Below are 18,945 nucleotides of genomic sequence, written 5' to 3'. Positions count from 1 at the left end.
TACAGATGGATCAGTGCAAATCCATCACCACTACTGGAAAAATAAGTCAAAGCCCATTTTCAATTCATGGAGGGTCTCTTTTTTTATTTTTTTATAAAGATCACTAAAATGCCTAATATACTGGGCTTTGTTAAACCTTGAATTAAGGTTTCTCCTGGCTCAGAAGAAAGGAAAGAAGTGAATGATGCTAACGTTCATGGTCAGGGGAGGACTGGTGTCCTCGGATTTCTTGCAGAATGAGTTTTCCATTTATTACCTGGGTTCAAACTCTACAGTTTTCTGGTTCTCACTGACTCATGTTAAAAGCCTAATGCTATATTTCGGGGCGCCTGGGTGGCACAGCGGTTAAGCGTCTGCCTTCAGCTCAGGGCGTGATCCTGGTGTTGTGGGATCGAGCCCCACATCAGGCTCCTCCACTATGAGCCTGCTTCTTCCTCTCCCACTCCCCCTGCTTGTGTTCCCTCTCTTGCTGGCTGTCTCTATCTCTGTCAAATAAATAAAATCTTTAAAAAAAAAAAAAAAAGCCTAATGCTATATTTCTGACTATATCCAATTGTCTTTCTTTCTAAAAAAGAAAAAGAAAGGAAAAGTTCCATGTAGAGATATTTAATCACCAAATGTTTTATTGAAATGAGACTTTTTTTCTCTACCCACTGATAGGGAGCATTTATATTTCTCTTATGACTATATGAATTACGGTCTCTGAATGGCACAATTCTAATTTTAAATGCATTTTCTCTCTTTATAAAATGAACAGCTGAATACATTTTGTTCTCATACTGTGAAATACATGTTCAAAAATAACAGAGTTTTCATTTTCAGGCATTCTCTTGTATATTCCACTATTCACACTGCTTATAATTAATATAAAAATGTAATAATGACTTCATATTCTAAGCATATAAATAAAATTATTAATGAGCTACAATGAAAACTATTCAGTGTGGTCAGAATCAAGATTATTGTATTAGTTATATGTAATCATTAAAAAGGTGGCCTGTTTATCATTCAAAATGTCCATTTGTATTCTAATAATATAAATGCAGTTTGACAATGAGTAAAAAGTTAATAAATATGTGATATATTCAGTGAACAAATGCAAATGAAGTTTTTCTTATACTGTGTTAACCTGAAAATATATAAAGAAAATGAAAGGAAGGAGGGAATTTTCTTGAAATGATAAAAATTCCAAGAAATTTGACACAAAAAACCAAATCACATCCATTCATCCATTCTGCCTTTGTTTTTTGGGGGTTTTTTTAGATTCATTAATTTATTTGAGAAATATCATGCATGCCAGAGAAAGAGAGAGAGTAGGGATGAGGGAGGGGCAGAGGGAGAGGGAGAGTCTCAAGCTGAGTCCACACTGAGCCCGGGGCTCCAACACATGACCCTGAGATCACGACCTGAGCCAAAACCAAGAGCTGGACGCTCAACTGACTGAGCCACCCGGGCTCCCCCATTCTGCCTTTAAGCACAAACTCATCTCCACCACTTTGAAGACCATTTTCTGTGACTCCACTTCTGCCTCTCATGTTTCTCCTGTCAAATCTGCTGGAGCCCCAGAGTCTTCCTTCCCCTCCAGCTGCTTCTGCACATGCTTATGGACGCAGTCATCAGGTCAGCAGTGACCACTGAGCAACTCAGCTCTTCAGCCTCTCTGTGTTGACTGCTGGTACCAACCTCTCCTTGATCTGTGCCTCCCCAAACCTCTTTGATCAGCCTGCTTGGTTCACAAGCTTGTTTTCCTTCTCTCTCTACTTTCTTTTTGACTATGGCCATCACCAAGATCGATCCTGACCCCTCTGTTCCTCACAGAATTTTGTTTGAATAGACATGACTCTTGAATCCTTCCGTCCAGGTAAATGTTCTCTTCTAAATATTGTTGAGCCCATGACAGGCACTCAATATATATTGTTGGCTGAATGAATGAATAAATGCAGTTTTCTAAGAAAAAAAATGTGTGTGTGTGTGTGTATTTGTATATATATATTTGTAGCCCCATGCCCATATTAATGGCTCTTAAAATGTGGTACATCTATAATGGGTAAAGAAAAATGTTCTCCAGCATCCAGGCAATCAGACTGTAACACAACACAAAATATCTTGTTTTTGAATGTCTTATTCACAGTAAGAACTCATTAAGTATTTGTTGAAGGAATGACTGAAGTTTCCAGTCTGCATGATAAAGAAGGGTAGATGGTTTTTATTTCAAGAACAGATACCTAGAATACCCTAACTTCTTCTTTCTCCACTTAGTAAATTCCTGCTCAATTTTCATGACTCAGCTCATACTTAATCCTTTTCAGTTTTCCAACTAGAATTAAATCACTTCTTTTGCCCTAAATACTTGTTCAGATTAGAATGATCATGTTGCATTACACTTAGTTATTTACAAATCTGTGTCCCCAGGAATTCAGAACAGGGGGCTTCTTGAAGATAAAGAAGTTGGATGTATCGTTATATACCTAATGCCAGGCACCATGCGTAACACAAGTTGGCAGTAAACATATAAATGGTGAGTGAGTCACACTCAACAGAGATATGTGATGCTTATTTGCAAATATCTTTGGGAAGCTTAGAGATACACACAAATAAGATCATGATGCAGAATTTCTCTTTTTATAGGAAATATGAGTTGCTTCTGAAAATTTTTCCACTAGTGTCTTCCTGCACAAAGTAAAGAGATGTAGACTCGTGGTTATTACCAGTCCAAATAGAAATTGGGAGAAAATATTTCTCCTTAAAATAAAAATGTTTAAAAAATGTTCACATCAATTTAATTTGTAATGCATGAGTTTTCAACACAATTATAGGACCAAGCATTATGTAACCAATTCTACTTAATAACTCAACTAGGAAAAGAGGGGGGAAATAAACTTCTGGCCAGCATTACTGCAGAGAGCTGGCAAAAATGAATACTAGAGAATGATCTTCATATTTCTATTAGCTCTATCCAATTGCATATAATGTAAATATTGTGCAAAATCAACAAAACACTTATCAAAAATTACATCAGAATAAAAACATTCTAGTAAATATTGGGCAAGTTTTGCTCTTCTATTTTGCATAAAGAATTGTTTACATATAGCAAATGATCAACTGGAGGAGACCTTAACTATTGTGACTATATCACAGTTATTTTTTGGAACAACGTTTCAATAAAAAACCTTTCAGGTAAAACGTCTTTCCTGTCACATATATAAATACTTACAGCACCAATCTGATTACTCTGGCAGGATTCAGGTCATGGTACTGGCCGCCAAAAGAAAGAGTTAGGAATGAAAGTAACTAATTGGAGCCTGACTTAATGGAAAAACAAAGATAATGTGGTTTTGTTCCTATTGCCTACCAATTTTCAATTTTAAGCACCAGGCCGAAGTCTATCAGGCACTTTTCAAAACCACTATTATCATTTTTTAATATTATTGAGGTAAAATTGTGATAAGCTCTTTTTTTTTGGTGCAGTATTTTAAAAAATTATATTCTCCTTAGCCTCGACAGTCACATTTAGATATTCTATAGTGGAACCAAAATATAATCATGCTGAATCTGAGGTTGTACAAAGAACAGAACTTCCCAATTGGCTCGGGGGAGATGGAGATAGAGATGGGAGAGAGAACAGAGAAAGAGGTACTTCACTTCTGTGGCTACTCCCTTCTCTCAACTCTCCTCAAACTAGGTCTAAATCTTAAATTCTGGCTCTAAGAGGACTGCCTGGGTCTAAAAGTCCCTGGAAATGCAGGGACGTTGCACACGCTTCTGTGCTCGCTATCCCCTTGGGAGTTAACTCATGGTTGAAACAGACTTCATAGAGCTTTTTTCTCTCTTTCTTCTTCTCCTCCTTTATTTTTGCTAATCAGTACTCCTTTAATGACACATAATGAGATTCAAAGTTCATCCTTGATCTTTATGGAATGTAAAAGTACAGGTATCTTTGACATAATTTTTCCTGACCATTTCCTCTATTTGGGGAAAATAACCTATTCTCTAACATTGTGTCTGTGTGTGTGTGTGGGGGGGGAATATCTTGTGCCACTTAGTCTATAAGCATCAGGACATATTTAAGCCTTATCTACCATCTATTTTCATATTTTTATTCATGAAAGGATGGCCATGTTTGCTCTGCCACATGTTGATTTTATGCCCTTAGAAACAATTATGCTGCTTAGAGGAAAAAGAATGAGAGAATAATTTTGATGAAAAAAGATACCAGACGTAACTATCTGGCATAAAATAAAAGTTTAAGAAATTCTCACATTTAGTAATTTGGGGGTGGAGTCTTTTGGGTTTTCCATATAGAGTATCATGCCATCTGCGAAGAGAGACAGTTCAACTTCTTCTTTGCAGATTTGGATACATTTTATCCCTTTTTGTTGTCTGATTGCTGTTGCAAGGACTTCTAGTACTATGTTGAATAATAATGGCTGGAGTGGGCATCCTTGTCGTGTTCCTGATCTTAAGGAAAAGGCTTTCAGTTTTTCCCCATTGAGAATGATATTCGTTGTAGGCTTTTCATAGATGGTTTTTATGAAATTGAGGAATGTACCCTCTATCCCTACACTCTGAAGGGTTTTTTTTTTTTAAGATTTTATTTATTTATTGGACAGAGATAGAGACAGCCAGCGAGAGAGGGAACACAAGCAGGGGGAGTGGGAGAGGAAGAAGCAGGCTCATAGCGGCAGAGCCTGATGTGGGGCTCGGTCCCAATCACGCCCTGAGCCGAAGGCAGACACTTAACTGCTGTGCCACCCAGGCGCCCCTGAAGGGTTTTAATCAGGAAAGGATACTGTATTTTGTCAAATGCTTTTTCTGCACCAATTGAGAGGATCATATGGTTCTTGACTCTTTTCTTGTTGATATGATCTATCACACTGACCGATTTGCGAATGTTGAACTACCCTGCATCCCAGGGATGAATCCCACTTGGTCTTGATGGATAATCCTATTAATGTACTATTGGATCCTACTAGCTAGGATCTTGTTGAGAATTTTGGCGTCCATATTCATCAGGGATATCGGTCTGTAATTCTCCTTTTTGATGGGGTCTTTGCCTGGTTTGGGGATCAAGGTAATACTGGCCTCAATGAATGAGCTTGGTAGTTTTCCTTCTGTTTCTATTTTTTGAAACAGCTTCAGGAGAATAGGTACTATTTCTTCTTTGAAAGTTTGGTAGAATTCCCCAGGGAATCCCCCAGGCCCTGGACTGTTGTTTTTGGGGAGGTTTTTGATCACTGCTTCAATCTTTTTTTTTTTTTAAAGATTTTATTTATTTATTCGACAGAGATAGAGACAGCAAGCGAGAGATGGAACACAAGCAGGGGGAGTGGGAGAAGAAGAAGCAGGCTCATAGCGGAGGAGCCTGATGTGGGGCTCGATCCCATAACACTGGGATCGCGCCCTGAGCAGAAGGCAGACACTTAACCGCTGTGCCACCCAGGCGCCCCTTGAACACTGCTTCAATCTTATCATAACTAATCGGTCTGTTTAAATAATCAATTTCTTCCTGTTTCAGTCTTGGTAGTTTATAGGTTTCCAGGAAGGCATCCATTTCTTCCAGGTTATTTAATTTATTGGCATAAAGCTGTTGATAAAAGTTTCTAATGATCCTTCCTATTTCATTGGTGTTGGTTGTGATCTCTTCCCTTTCATTCATAATTTTATTAGTTTTGGGTCCTTTCTCTATTCTATTGAGTAAGTCTGGCCAGTGGCATATCGATCTTATTTATTCTTTCAAAGAACCAGTTTCTAGTTCTGTTGAAGTGCCCTACTGTGCTCCTGGTTTCTAATTCATTGATCTCTGCTCTAATCTTGATCAACTGCCTTCCCGTGCTTGGGTTAGGCCTGTTCTGTTCCAGCTCCAGCTTCTTGAGGTGTGAATATAAAAACTGCATTTTAGATTTTTCTATTCTTTTGAGTGAGGTTTAGATGGCTATGTATTTTCCCCTTAGGACTGCCTTTGCAGTGTCCCATAGGTTTTGCATCAATGTGTTTTCATTCTCATTGGTCTCTGAAAATTGCTTAATCTGATTTTTAACTTCCTGGTTTACCCAATCATTCTTGAGCAGGATGGTTCTTAGTTTCCAAGTGTTTGAGTTTCTTCCAAGCTTTTCTTTGTGATTGAGTTCCAGTTTCAAAGCATTGTGGTCTGAGAATATGCAGGGAATAATCTCACTCTTTTGGTATCAGTTGAGACCTGTTTTGTGACCCAGTATATGATCTATACTGGAGAAAGTTCCATGTGCATTCAAAAAGAAGGAGTATTCTGTTGTTCTGGGGTGTAGTGTTCTGTATATATCTATGAGGTCCATCTGGTCCAGTATGTCATTCAAAGCTCTTGTTTCTTTGTTGATTTTCTCTTAGGTGATCTGTCTATTGCTGAGAGCGGAGTGTTGAGGTCCCCTACTATTAATGTATTATTATCTATATGTCTCTTTATTCTGGTTTAGAGTTGCCTTGTGTATCTAGCTGCTCCCCTGTTGGGGGCATAGATATTTATAATTGTCATATCCACTTGTTGGATGCATCCTTTAAGAATAATATAGTGTCCTTCTGTATCTCTAACTACAGTCTTTAGTTTATAATCTAATCTGTCTGATATGAGAATTGCTACCCCAGCTTTCTTTTGAGGTCCATTGGCATGAAAAATGGTTTTCCATCCCTTCACTTTCAGTCTGGATGTATCTTTACATTCAAAACGAGTCCCTTGTAGACAGCAAATGGATGGGTCATGTCTTTTTATCCAATCTGCAACCCTGTGGCATTTACGGGAGCATTTAGGCCATTCACATTGAGAGTGATTTTTGAGAGATATGATTTTAATGATGTCATGTTGCCTGTGAAGTCTTTGTTTCTATAGATTGTAAATTTCTGTTCTGTATCTCTCTTGGGACCTTTTTACTTTTATAGAACTCCTGCTTAATATCTCACGTAGGGCTGGTTTGGTGGTCACGAATTCCTTCAGTTTCTGCTGATCTTGGAAGGTCCTTATCTCTCCATCAATTCTGAATGATAGCCTTGCTGGATAAAGGATCCTTGGCTGCATGTTCTTCTCAGATAGAGCTTTGAAAATACCCTGCCAACCCTTCCTGGCCTGCCATGTCTCTGTAGACAGGTCTGACGTAATTCTGTTATTTTTCCCTTTGTACGTAAGGATTTTCTTCCCCTGGCCGCTCTCAATACTGTATCCTTGGGCCTAATATTTGCGAATTGCACTATGACGTGATGTGGTGTAGGTCTGTTTTCATTGACTTTGGGAGGGGTCCTCTCTGCCTCTTGGACACGAATGCTTGTTTCCTTTGCCAGATTAGGGAAGTTCTCAGCTACAATTTGTTCAAATGTCTCTTTGAGACCTCTCTCTTTCTCCACCCCCTTGGGGATGCCGATGAGTCTGACATTGGAACATTTCATTGAGTCAGTAATCTCCTGTAATCTACATTCTTGAGATTGGATTTTTTTGAGCTAAGTTTCTGTTTTAACTTTCTCTCCTACCATCCCACCCTCCAATGGAGCCAGTCAAAAAAAAACCTAAGAGGCAGCCCATGGAATGGGAGAAGATATTTGCAAATGACACTACAGATAAAAGACTGGTATCCAATATCTACAAGGAACTTCTCAAACTCAATACATGAGAAACAAATAATCAAATAAAAAATGGGCAGAAAATATGAACAGACACTTTTCCAATAAAGACATACAAATGGCTAACAGACACATGAAAAAATGTTCAAAATCATTAGCCATCAGGGAAATTCAAATCAAAACCACATTGAGATACCACCGTACACCAGTTAGAATGGCAAAAATTGACAAGGCAAGAAACAACAAATGTTGGAGAGGATGTGGAGAAAGGGGATCCCTCTTACACTGTTGGTGGGAATGCAAGTTGGTACAGCCACTCTGGAAAACAGTGTGGAGGTCCCTTAAAAAGTTAAAAATTGAGCTACCCTATGATCCAGCCATTGACTAGTGGGTATTTACCCCAAAGATACAGATGTAGTGAAGAGAAGGGCCATATGCACCCCAATGTTCATAACAGCATTGTCCACAATAGCTAAATTGTGGAAGGAGCCGAGATGCCCTACAACAGATGACTGGATTAAGAAGATGTGGTCCATATATACAATGGAATATTACTCAGCCATCAGAAAGAATGATTACACAATATTTGCAGCAACATGGATGGGACTGGAGGAGATTATGCTAAGTGAAATAAATTAAACAGAGAAAGACAATTATCATATGGTTTCATTCATTTATGGAACATAAGAAATAGGAAGATCAGTAGGAGAAGGAGGGGAAGAATGAAGGGGGGGTAAACAGAAGGGGGAATGAACCATGAGAGACTATGGACTCTGGGAAACAAACTGAGGGCTTCAGAGGGGAGGGGGGCGGGGGATTGGGATAGGCTGGTGATGGGTATTAAGGAGGGCACATATTGCATGGTGCACTGGGTGTTATACGCAAATAATGAATCATGGAACATTACATCAAAAACTAAGGATGTACTGTATGGTGACTAACATAACATAATAAAAAATAATTATAAAAAATAAATAAAATCTTTTAAAAAAAGAAAAAAAAAGAAATTGTAAACAAAAAATATATAAGAAAAATTGCAGTTTCAACCTCCCCAGAAATGTAGTCTTTACCAGTTGGTTAGGAATTTTTTTTGATCAGTGCCAGTCTTCCCCATGGACCCTCTCCATCCTCCAAAAGCAGATGAGATCAACTGCAGATAAGACTTCTTGCCTTTCCCCACAGGGAAAGAAGTCTTTCCCAGAATAATCTTTTTCTTTTGTTAATAGCTTTCTTGCCCCACCTTCCTTCTATAAAAACCTTCCGTTTTGTATAATTCCTCATAGCATTCTTCTGTTTGCTAGATGGGATGCTGCCTGATTTGTGAATTATTTAATAAAGCCAATTATATCTTTAAAAAAAAAGAAATTCTCACATTTAAACATTGCATATGAAATGAAAAATGTTGATGCATAAAGTAAATGTGACAAAACAGTCACATTATAGAATATATATATATATATATATATATATATATATATATATATATATTCTAATATTTACTAGATGATTCCATGGCTTAGATATTTACACATTCTAATTTAGTAGGTGTTTTAATAGGAATGAAAGGAGGAAAAAAAGAACAAGGTAGGAAGGAATGAATAATATATTGTTAAACATCTCAATGTGTCAAGCACTATGCTGAGGGCTTGTACATGTTATCTCATGTAATATTCATAACCACCACCTATGGGAGCATCACTTCCTATTTCAAAGCAAGAAATCTGAATCTCAGAGAGGTTAAACCATTGGCCTAGATCACACCCCTAGTAAGTGATTGGATTTGAGCCCAAGTTCATTATACTTTTTTTTTAAAGATTTTATTTATTTATGTGACAGAGAGACAGCCAGCGAGAGATGGAACACAAGCAGGGGGAGTGGGAGAGGAAGAAGCAGGCTCCCAGCGGAGGAGCCCGATGTGGGACTCGATCCCGGAACGCCGGGATCACGCCCTGAGCCAAAGGCAGACGCTTAACGACTGCGCTACCCAGGCGCCCCTCAATTTCATTATACTTTGAGCCACCTGTTAGATAGGAAGCTTAGTCAAAAATACAGGTATTAACATAAATGTTTTCTGAATAATACATAAACCTATAAATGTGATTTTTGTCTAATATCAATATGAAAAGTATTAACTAATCAGCTGAAGTGCCTGCCATTCTACTAGAAACAAAAAAATTGTTAACAAAAAGCCACTTTTAAATGTGAATGGATATAAAAAAAGACTAAATAGTATAATGGAAGTATTGTGTATATAAATACACATTGGCATAGACAATACTTGGCCTAATTCACACCATGTCCCCTAATGGTCATGTTTGTGCTAAAGCCCTATCTTTTGTTACATTCGTGACCTGAGCTGCACCCATCACATTCTCTGCTTGGATCCAGAAGTTGGCTGAATACAATTGTCACCAGGTCCTACTATTAAGGCCCCAAGAATCACTTGCCTTAGTCTTTCTCAAGATTGGGTCAGTCAGTACGTCAAGGCTCCTAGACCATACTGACCTCTATGACATATTAGAAGGGCCCACAGGACACAGAAGAGCTATTATACTCATGATTATAATTAATTACAGTGAACGGACAAATTAATATCAGCAAAGGGACAAAGCTCATAAAGCAGGGCCCGGGAGAAACCATGTATGAGTTTCCAGGGATGAATGACCTTCCAGTAGATGTACATAGGGACATGCCTAATTTTTCCCAGAATGGTGTGCGATGATATGTGTGAAATGTTGCCAACCAGAAAAGCATGCTCCAGCCCCAGTACCTGGGTTTTTATTTGGACTCTGTCACTTAGGCATACAGTGCTTACATAACTGACCTCAGCTACTCGGACTCTAGCTCTTCCCCTGCCCCAACTCCCCCAGAAGAAACAGGTAGCTGTTCACCTTGAAACACATGGTTAAACTGATCTCATCAAAGTAGTACAGCATGACCCAAGGTCTAGGCATACAAAACACTCCCGTCAGGCAGAATATTCCAAGTGCTCAGAGGTTATCTCCCAGGAGCCAGTTAATGACCATTCCTGAAGATAGGTCTTTATTTGCAATGTACAGAGTTTGAGCAACCCAAGCCTGCTGAGCTAACCTTTTCTTGCTCAGTCAAAACGTATCTTTTCAGTAAATTTCACTTAGTTAAATAATTTAAGATCATTTCATTTACTTGCAACAAAATAAACCACAAGTGACATGTGGGTCTATTTTGTTATTACTTTATAAACACTGTCTGAGTTTAATAATTTACAGTTCAGGGGGCGCCTGGGTGGCACAGCGGTTAAGCGTCTGCCTTCGGCTCAGGGCGTGATCCCGGCATTATGGGATCGAGCCCCACATCGGGCTCCTCCACTATGAGCCTGCTTCTTCCTTTCCCATTCCCCCTGCTTGTGTTCCCTCTCTCACTGGCTGTCTCTATCTCTGTCGAATAAATAAATAAAATCTTTAAAAATAATAATAATAATTTACAGTTCAGTGCCCTTCCACTCCCTACTCCATGATGAGATCCACATAAGTTACCAAAAAAAAATTTATGCTTTATTGATGAGAGTGTGCATTTTCAGGGGCACTTAATTGTATTTGATGTGAAAGGATGTTTTATAACCTTTTTACCAATCGATACTGGTAAATGATGAAGGTAGACACAGCTGAATGTTGTTGATAAACAAACATACATACATATATACATATATACACACACACATGCATAAATAGAGCTATTTCACAAGACCACTGTATGCCTATATCCAAAAATAACAAAAATGGCAATAGACTAAAAATATTTTTACAATTTTTAACTTTGCATTAAGAGGACAATCCTATGCACATAGATTAAGGTAAAAGAAGCATTGGGTATTAGACTGCATTCAGATATGTAGAAGGGTACAAATCTACCTCAAAACATTACTAGCATATTACTACTTCATCAACAGTTGTATCTAGACATCTGCTAGAATCTTAGAGTCCGTTAGCCTCAAGTATTACACAACTATCAAGGAGATTTACAACATGAAGGATTTAGTCTTGAGCAAATAAAAGTGAAAAATCTCCTGTTTCATGCCAGGACCAACCCAGGTTTTCATTTATTATCATGACTTTTAATCTCAGAACAGTTGGACAGTCTTTTACTGGACACTTTCTAGCTTGCGGAAAGGGCTCTCAAAATATTTTATGACACACAAAAAAGCTATAGCATTTTACTTTAAAATGCTAAATACATATCCTAGGGTTTAAAATTTGTGATTGCTGGATACCCACTGATACCAATAAAACTGAGCAAGAAAAGGCCTAAAGTAAAAGCAAGTGGCATAGATTACTATTTACTCCAATTGAGACACACACGGACTGCTGAGCAGTCAGGCTTGCAGAAAATTACACATAATCATGGCATAAAATATTCTCAAAATGGCCTTCTGCACAGGATGTAGAGGGGTCCCAAGGCAATGGCAGGTTTTCAAGGTGTAATCTGTACACCCCTGAAACATCTGTATACAGAATGACCCATCACTTCTAGGGCCAGACAAACCACTACCTCTGGTTTCTATAAGTTTCAGGTAGGAACTATTTCACAGGCTGAAGGACAGGGGAAAAATCCCATCCCAGGACTAGTCTATAGTGTTCACATTCTCTGATGGTTATCTGATGGGTGGGAGCAGCAAGCTGAACAACAGGAACAGAGAGTAAAGTGGGAAGGGAAGAGGGGTTGACCAGCAGATGTGGAGTGAGTTACCTCCCTGAAGATTGGCTCAGAGCCCACCACACTAAACTGTCTAAAAATGCCAGAGTGCCCTTGAACCCGAGCAGTAAAATCATGATTATAACCACTAGTGGTAGTCACATAAAATTAATTCAATATCCAAAAGAGTCTTGCCATATTATTCAGAACATCTAATTAGATGTTCCCAATATCTCCAGAAACAAGGTGAAGTCATTACAATTTTACGTGTAATCATTGCCTTCATAAAAACACTATTGTGATTATTTTCCACCTCTACTTGTCAAAGGTGAGAAGACAGTTCCCATTCTTTTTTATTTCCTATGACAGCATAATCATTTCCACTTCCTTAATTACTTAGTTTAATTCCAAATACATATCCCAAAGGCAATGACTACTGTTTCAGTCCAACTTTAAATCTGCTTGGAAAACTCTGCTCTTAACAATCTTCACATGCAATAAAATTATTTTCAGTACACAGCATAAAAGAATCACTCTCCCCAAGTTATTTGTTTCATTCAGCACAAAGTTGGGGTTATCTGTCTCTCTTCTCCTTTGCTCGTACACCATATCTGCTCCATCAACAAATCTTGGTGGCTTTACCTTCAAAACTCATCCAGAATCCAACCATTTTTACCACCTCTGCTGCTTCCTACCTTGGTATAAGCCATCGGTCTCTTGTCTGGATGACTTCAACAGCCTCCTAACTTAAATCCCTCCTTGTGTCCTTGCCCCTCTTCAGTCTGTTCTCAACGAAACAACTTATTTGCCTTCTTTTCTGTCCATCTCCCTCATTAGGACATAAACTCCATAATGCAGGGATCGTTTCTTCTGTTTTGTTCAGTGCTACATTCTCAGTACCTAGAACACTGCCAAGTAGATATACAGCATGTTAAAATATTTAATCAGGGGCAACTGGGTGGCTCAGCCAGTTCAGCATCTGTCCAACTCTTGGCTTCATCTTAGGTTCTGGAATCAAGCCCCACATCAGACTCTGTGCTCAGTGTTAAGACTGCTTGTCCCTCTCCCTCTCCCTCTGTTCCTCCCCCTGCACACACACACTCTCTCTCTCTAAAATAAATAAATATTGGGGTGCCTGGGTGGCTCAGTTGGTTAAAGTGTCTGCCTTCGGCTCAGGTCATAATCTTAGGGTCTTGGGATCGAGCCCCTCGTTGGCCTTCCTGCTCAGTGGGGAGTCTGCTTCTCCCTCTCCCTCTACGCTCTCACTCTTGCTCTCTCAAGTGAATAAATAAAATCTTTAAAAATAAATTAAAAATAAATAAATAAAAATATTTTTTAAAAGTGAGAAAAATATTTAATGAGTAAATGTATGAATAAATAAAGTATATTTCTAAAAGGAACTTTGACAAATACTATCAAAATGTTTATTAACCTGAATAAACTTTGCTAGATCTACATCTACGTTATCAATGAAGCAATAATTCTACTAATAAATTAATAAAGGCTATTCTTTTTGAAATGATAATTTTCTTTTGTACTCTTTTAGCTACATATTTGGAAATAATGAATTTATCAATATTTATCAATATTATCAAACTAAAGTGGTTTTAGAAAATAACTGAAGAATGATTTGGGGGTGAATTATTACATTTTCATTTTCCTCTTTGCTTCTTTTTGTCCTCACCTTAGTTCATTAATGGTCCCACTAAAGTGTGTACAAGGAAACGGACGGGAGTAAAACGCAATCACGAAAGTGCTTCTGTATTAACTTTTTAGCATTGTTGATGGAAAGACAACTGAAGAAGTAAGCGGCCACAAAAGAGACACTATATAACTCTGAAGAAGTCAGAGCCATCATTAGCATAGATTATTAAAAGAAAACATGGAAAATCAAAAGTGTCCCTGTCAAAGGAGTGTATGAATCTAACGTGGTATTAAAACAAAATGTTTAATGGGTTGAATTGTGCCCCTTCTCCCCCAATATATGTGGAAATTTTAAACCCCTGTACTTCAGAATGGGATCTTATTTGGAAACAGGATCTTTGGAGAGGTAATCAAGTTAAGATAAAGTCATCAGGGTGGGTCTTTATCTACTATGACTGGTATCTTTATACAAAGGGGAAATTTGGACATAGACACAGAGAGACATAGAGGCAGGATATGCACTAATACATCTGCAACCCAAGGACTGTCAGGTACTTCAGACCACCATGAGAAGCTAGGAAGAGGCAAGGATGGATTCTACCCAGGGTGTCAGAGGGAGCATAGCTGTCTAGCCTTGAGAACATTGAGATAATAAATTTCCCATCTTAAGCTGCCCAGTATGTGGTACTTTGTTATGGGAGCTTTGGCAAATGAGTGCAGAATTTAAATAATGTTTTATACTGCCTTTCAAAAATTCTTCTAAAAAGTGAGGAGATGCTCATAGCATGCCTGAGGTCATCCAAAGGACAGTATTTAAAATGTGTGCCTATCCTTAATAGTCCCATAGATCTAAGTCTGGCAGATGGAGAAAGGACCACTGTTTTGCATATTGGAAGAGTTCCATTTATAGGAACACTAAACAATGACTATTTGAGACCTATTTGTTTCTCCTTGAGGACTTAGTGTCAAATCATATATTTATTTCACAGCAAATACCATAAAGATTGAATCAAGGGGATTTAAATACAAATATAACACTCTATTCCATTTGATGAAATGAGAGAAAATGTGAAATTACAAAATTTTGAAACCAATGGTCATGTCCATACTTACACTATCCTTTTCTAATTAAAAATCTAACTTCTGGGGCACCTGGGTGGCTCAGTCGGTTAAGCAGATGCCTTCGGCTCAGACCATGATCCCAGGGTCCTGGGATTGAGTCCCATATCAGGCTCCCTGCCCTGTGGTGAGTCTGCTTTTCCCTCTGCCCCTCCCCTCACTTGTGTGCTCACGTGCACGCATGCACGCGCTCTCTCTCTCTCAAATAAATAAATAAAATCTTTAAAAAAATCAACTTCTTGTGAATGTTTTTTGAAAAACACATCTTTAAGTTGTTCCCTTTGGGGGCCACGGTGGCACTATACAATTACCATAGCCTATGGATCTTGCATGAAGTTCAGGACTTCGCTAAGATAAATAAATTTTAAAATGTGAAAAAACTAATATCTTTATAACTGTCAACTTTTAAAATATTTATCCCAACATAAATTCTTTACTAAAAAATGAAGACTATTCTGTTAGATCTAAAAAATAACAGCCATTAGGTAGGAATTCCCGCAAATTCAAGTCCACCTCATCTCTGCCTTCCTCTCTCCCTTCATTCCAAATTTAGGCACATCCACACTCACGTTTCCTATTTCCTCTGGTCTCAGAGAAGGGGAGGTGTCTCTCCTTTGGTACAAACCTACATGTTCCACCTGTGCTCTTGATTTTCTCTCCCACCCTGCCTCCTTGAGAGCCTGTGTCTATGAAACAACTCTCTTTCCCTTCTTTTGCAGTCTCTTCCCCTCTACTGGTTCTTGATCATTCCTTTCAATAGATACACACTTAAAATTACCCTTTATTAAAATAGCTCTTACCAGATTTTATGTTCTGTTTTAGCTAATACTCTATCTCATGAACATGTAATGTACGTTCAGTGTCCTTACATTCTTACCTCTCATTTACTCATCAGTTTGCTAGCGTGGTTTCTGTTATAATGTGGCTACTTCCTATGGTGGCCAATGATTTCCTCACTGCCAAATCAAATGGGTTTATCTCTGAGTAATTTCTCAGTCTAAAACTGGACTACCAGCTTTCCCCCAAGCCTATTGTATTCTCTATGTTTGTGAATGATCTCAATCATTTGCTCATGTCAGAATTCTAGAAGTCATTCTTGACTCCTTCTTCTCCAAGATTCTGATTAATTACTGAGTCTACTCCTAGTATCTTTCAATGTGTCTACTTTTCTCCTACTCCACCTCTAAGGTTACTTGCTCCTGTTCTAATTTATGACAGAGAGATACAGAGAGAGACTGAGATGTTTAGGGTCAGGGTGGTCATTTAATTCTCTTGCCTAAGATTCTTTAATGTCTCCCACTGCCCATAACACAGTCCAAGTCCTCTTAATGACTGGCCTTTGATCAATGTTGCCAACCCACTCCTTGAACCATATTTTCAGGTATTCTGAACTTCCTCCATTTCCTTTAACGTACCGTGTTTTTTCTCATCTCTCGACTTTTAAAACCATTGGTTCCTTCATGTACCAAATCCCATAGGCATTGCTCAGGCCCTAGCTTAAATGTTTCTTTCTCTGAAAGCCTATTCTGAAGCCTTCCTTCAGATCCCCCCTGTGGTTTGTTGTGCTTGCCATGTGCTCCCTGACACCCTGCACTTCCCCTCTCATGGCATCTACCACACACACCTTGCTATAATTGTTTGTTTCTTCTGTGAGACTATCAGTTCCAGGATGGCATGGGCAATGGGTCTATTCACCACTGTGTCCACAACCCCTAGCACATAATAGGTCCTTAAAAAGTATTTGCTGCATAAATAGCTGAAGAAACAAATGGAGCATGAGAGTGTATAACACAATGGTTAATGCCCAAACTTAAGAGGCCTGGGATTGAAATCTGGTTTTTCATCTACTTGTTATGTGACCGTGAATTTATTAACTCTAAGCTTCAGGATCATAATCTGTGAAATGGTGAAAATAATACTTATATTTGATTCTTGTAGTGAAGATTAAATAAACTAAAAGACAAAGTTGCTAAGGCAGAGTAGCTGGCACATGGTAAAAGTTCAATAAGTGTAATTTAAAAATATGTTTAGCAATGAGTAATGAGAAGCTAGAACAATTTGAATCAGGACCTAACTTTGAAAAAACATTACTTGAAACCAATATTGGGCTAATTAAAAAACAAATACCTTCTTGCATTAATAGGGCAAACAGAAAAGAAAGATTCAGGTATCTTCCTGAAAAGAATATGATAGAGTCCATGTTTGATGAAACCCCATTCCTGAAAGGAATTATCAGGTGTATAAAATAAATGTAACCCACTAACTTTTGTTAAAGTTACATTACATTATATTGACAATTTGTGATCTGTAATGTTTTACACAATTGCAGAAGGATAAAGACTTCAATTTGAAAACAAAGCAAACATAAAAAAAAAAAAAAGAAGAAGAACTGCTAATTATATCCACAAGTTCGGAAAATCTACATCTGTGTACTCAAAGTGGCATAAAACACATATACACAGAAGATTCTCGTTTTTTTTCCCTGCTTCAGTAACATTTTTGTTTTAAGAAAAGTATTTTTTTTTTAAACAGATTGCTCTCTTATTTGCACCCTATCTCTTCACACGGCTGTCATAATATTTATAAAGACTTGTTACAATAGAATGGAATGCCATCAGTAAAAGAGCATATTATTTTATTTAATTAGAAGTAAATAGTTTGCTAATTTGCAACTGAGCAAAGCAGCCAAGAACAAAATTAAAATTTTCCCATTAAGAACTCTCCCCAAATTCATCTCCATGAAAAATCTTTTGAACATCTCCCAATGCACGCAAGACTGAATGATCTTAGGAGAGAACAATCAATTTTTCTACTTCTTAATTCAACATTCCAGCTCTTAAAACCTGACACAACCTAGCATTAAAGCTATTTCTAGAAATACTGAATTTCCAAAGAAAATTTTGAGAAAATAGATATAAATTTTCTTTCCAAATAACGAGTCTTTTAAGTTATCCTTTAAAATAAAAGCTTTATTCTTTTAATTTTCTTAAAAATTTTAAAGAAGGCATTGTAGTAGCAAGATATTATCATGACACGTAGGATGAAATGGTTTACCATTCCAGTTTAAATCCATAAACATTCCCATGACTACTCTGCAAAAGCTCTCAGACAACTGAGATTCTGCCAAATATTTACAACTTACATTCTAGAAAAAAGTTGAAACTCTTATTTTTTTTTTCTTGCCAACTTAGCACTTTTCTCCTTTTTTGCTCTTAGAGATAAAATAACTTGGCACAATATGTAGCATAAGAAATAAGTGAATTAAAGACTAATATCTTGGTTACTAGCACAAAAAATATTTTCAACATGGGTCATTTTCTTCCTTTATTGGTAGATGTCAGCAGAAAATTATAGGGGAAAAAGAAGACAACCAAGGAATAAAATGCATTTTAACTCTTTTTTAAGTGGTTTGGTTCTGAGATTATGAAATGAAATGAGACAATGAAATGAAATCCTCATGCCAAGATTAAGTTTTCATCCTTTTAAGTTTGGAAGAAATTCTCATGTGCTTCAAGCCAAACCTCAGAATGAACTTGGGGCCAGTTATGGACTGAATGTTTATGTGTCCCCCAAATCCAAATTGCAGCCTTAAACCTCCAGTGTGATCGTATTTGGAAGTAGGAAGCCTTTGGGAAGTAATTAGATGTATATGAGGTCATGAGGTGATGCCCTCATGATGGGACTAGTGTCCTTTTGAGAAGAGCAAGAGAGACAGAGTTCTCTCTCCTTCTCTCTCTCTGCCATGTGAGGACCCAGCCAGAAAGAGGACTCTTGCCAGGAATCGAATCTATCAGCACCTTGATCTTAGGACTCTTCAGGCTTTCAGAACTATGAGGAATAAATGTTTGTTCTCTAAGTCCCCCAGTCTAGAGTATTTTTTTATAACAGCCTAAACTGTCTAACATGGGGTCTAAATTTGTTGAGTATTTT

General features: G+C 37.9%; 1 protein-coding gene across 23 annotated transcripts in view; it reads right to left on the bottom strand.

Annotated features, from left to right (window-relative positions):
* The window catches only part of SYNE1 (spectrin repeat containing nuclear envelope protein 1), a 447,744-nt gene that overhangs the window by 341,165 nt on the left and 87,634 nt on the right, over positions 1-18,945 (bottom strand). The window lies entirely within an intron of this gene.

The sequence above is a fragment of the Ursus arctos genome, unplaced genomic scaffold (genome assembly GCF_023065955.2).
Source record: "Ursus arctos isolate Adak ecotype North America unplaced genomic scaffold, UrsArc2.0 scaffold_13, whole genome shotgun sequence".
NCBI classification, from domain to species: domain Eukaryota; kingdom Metazoa; phylum Chordata; class Mammalia; order Carnivora; family Ursidae; genus Ursus; species Ursus arctos.
Note: the sequence above shows the minus strand (reverse complement) of the source record. Positions and strands in the feature narration are given on the sequence as shown.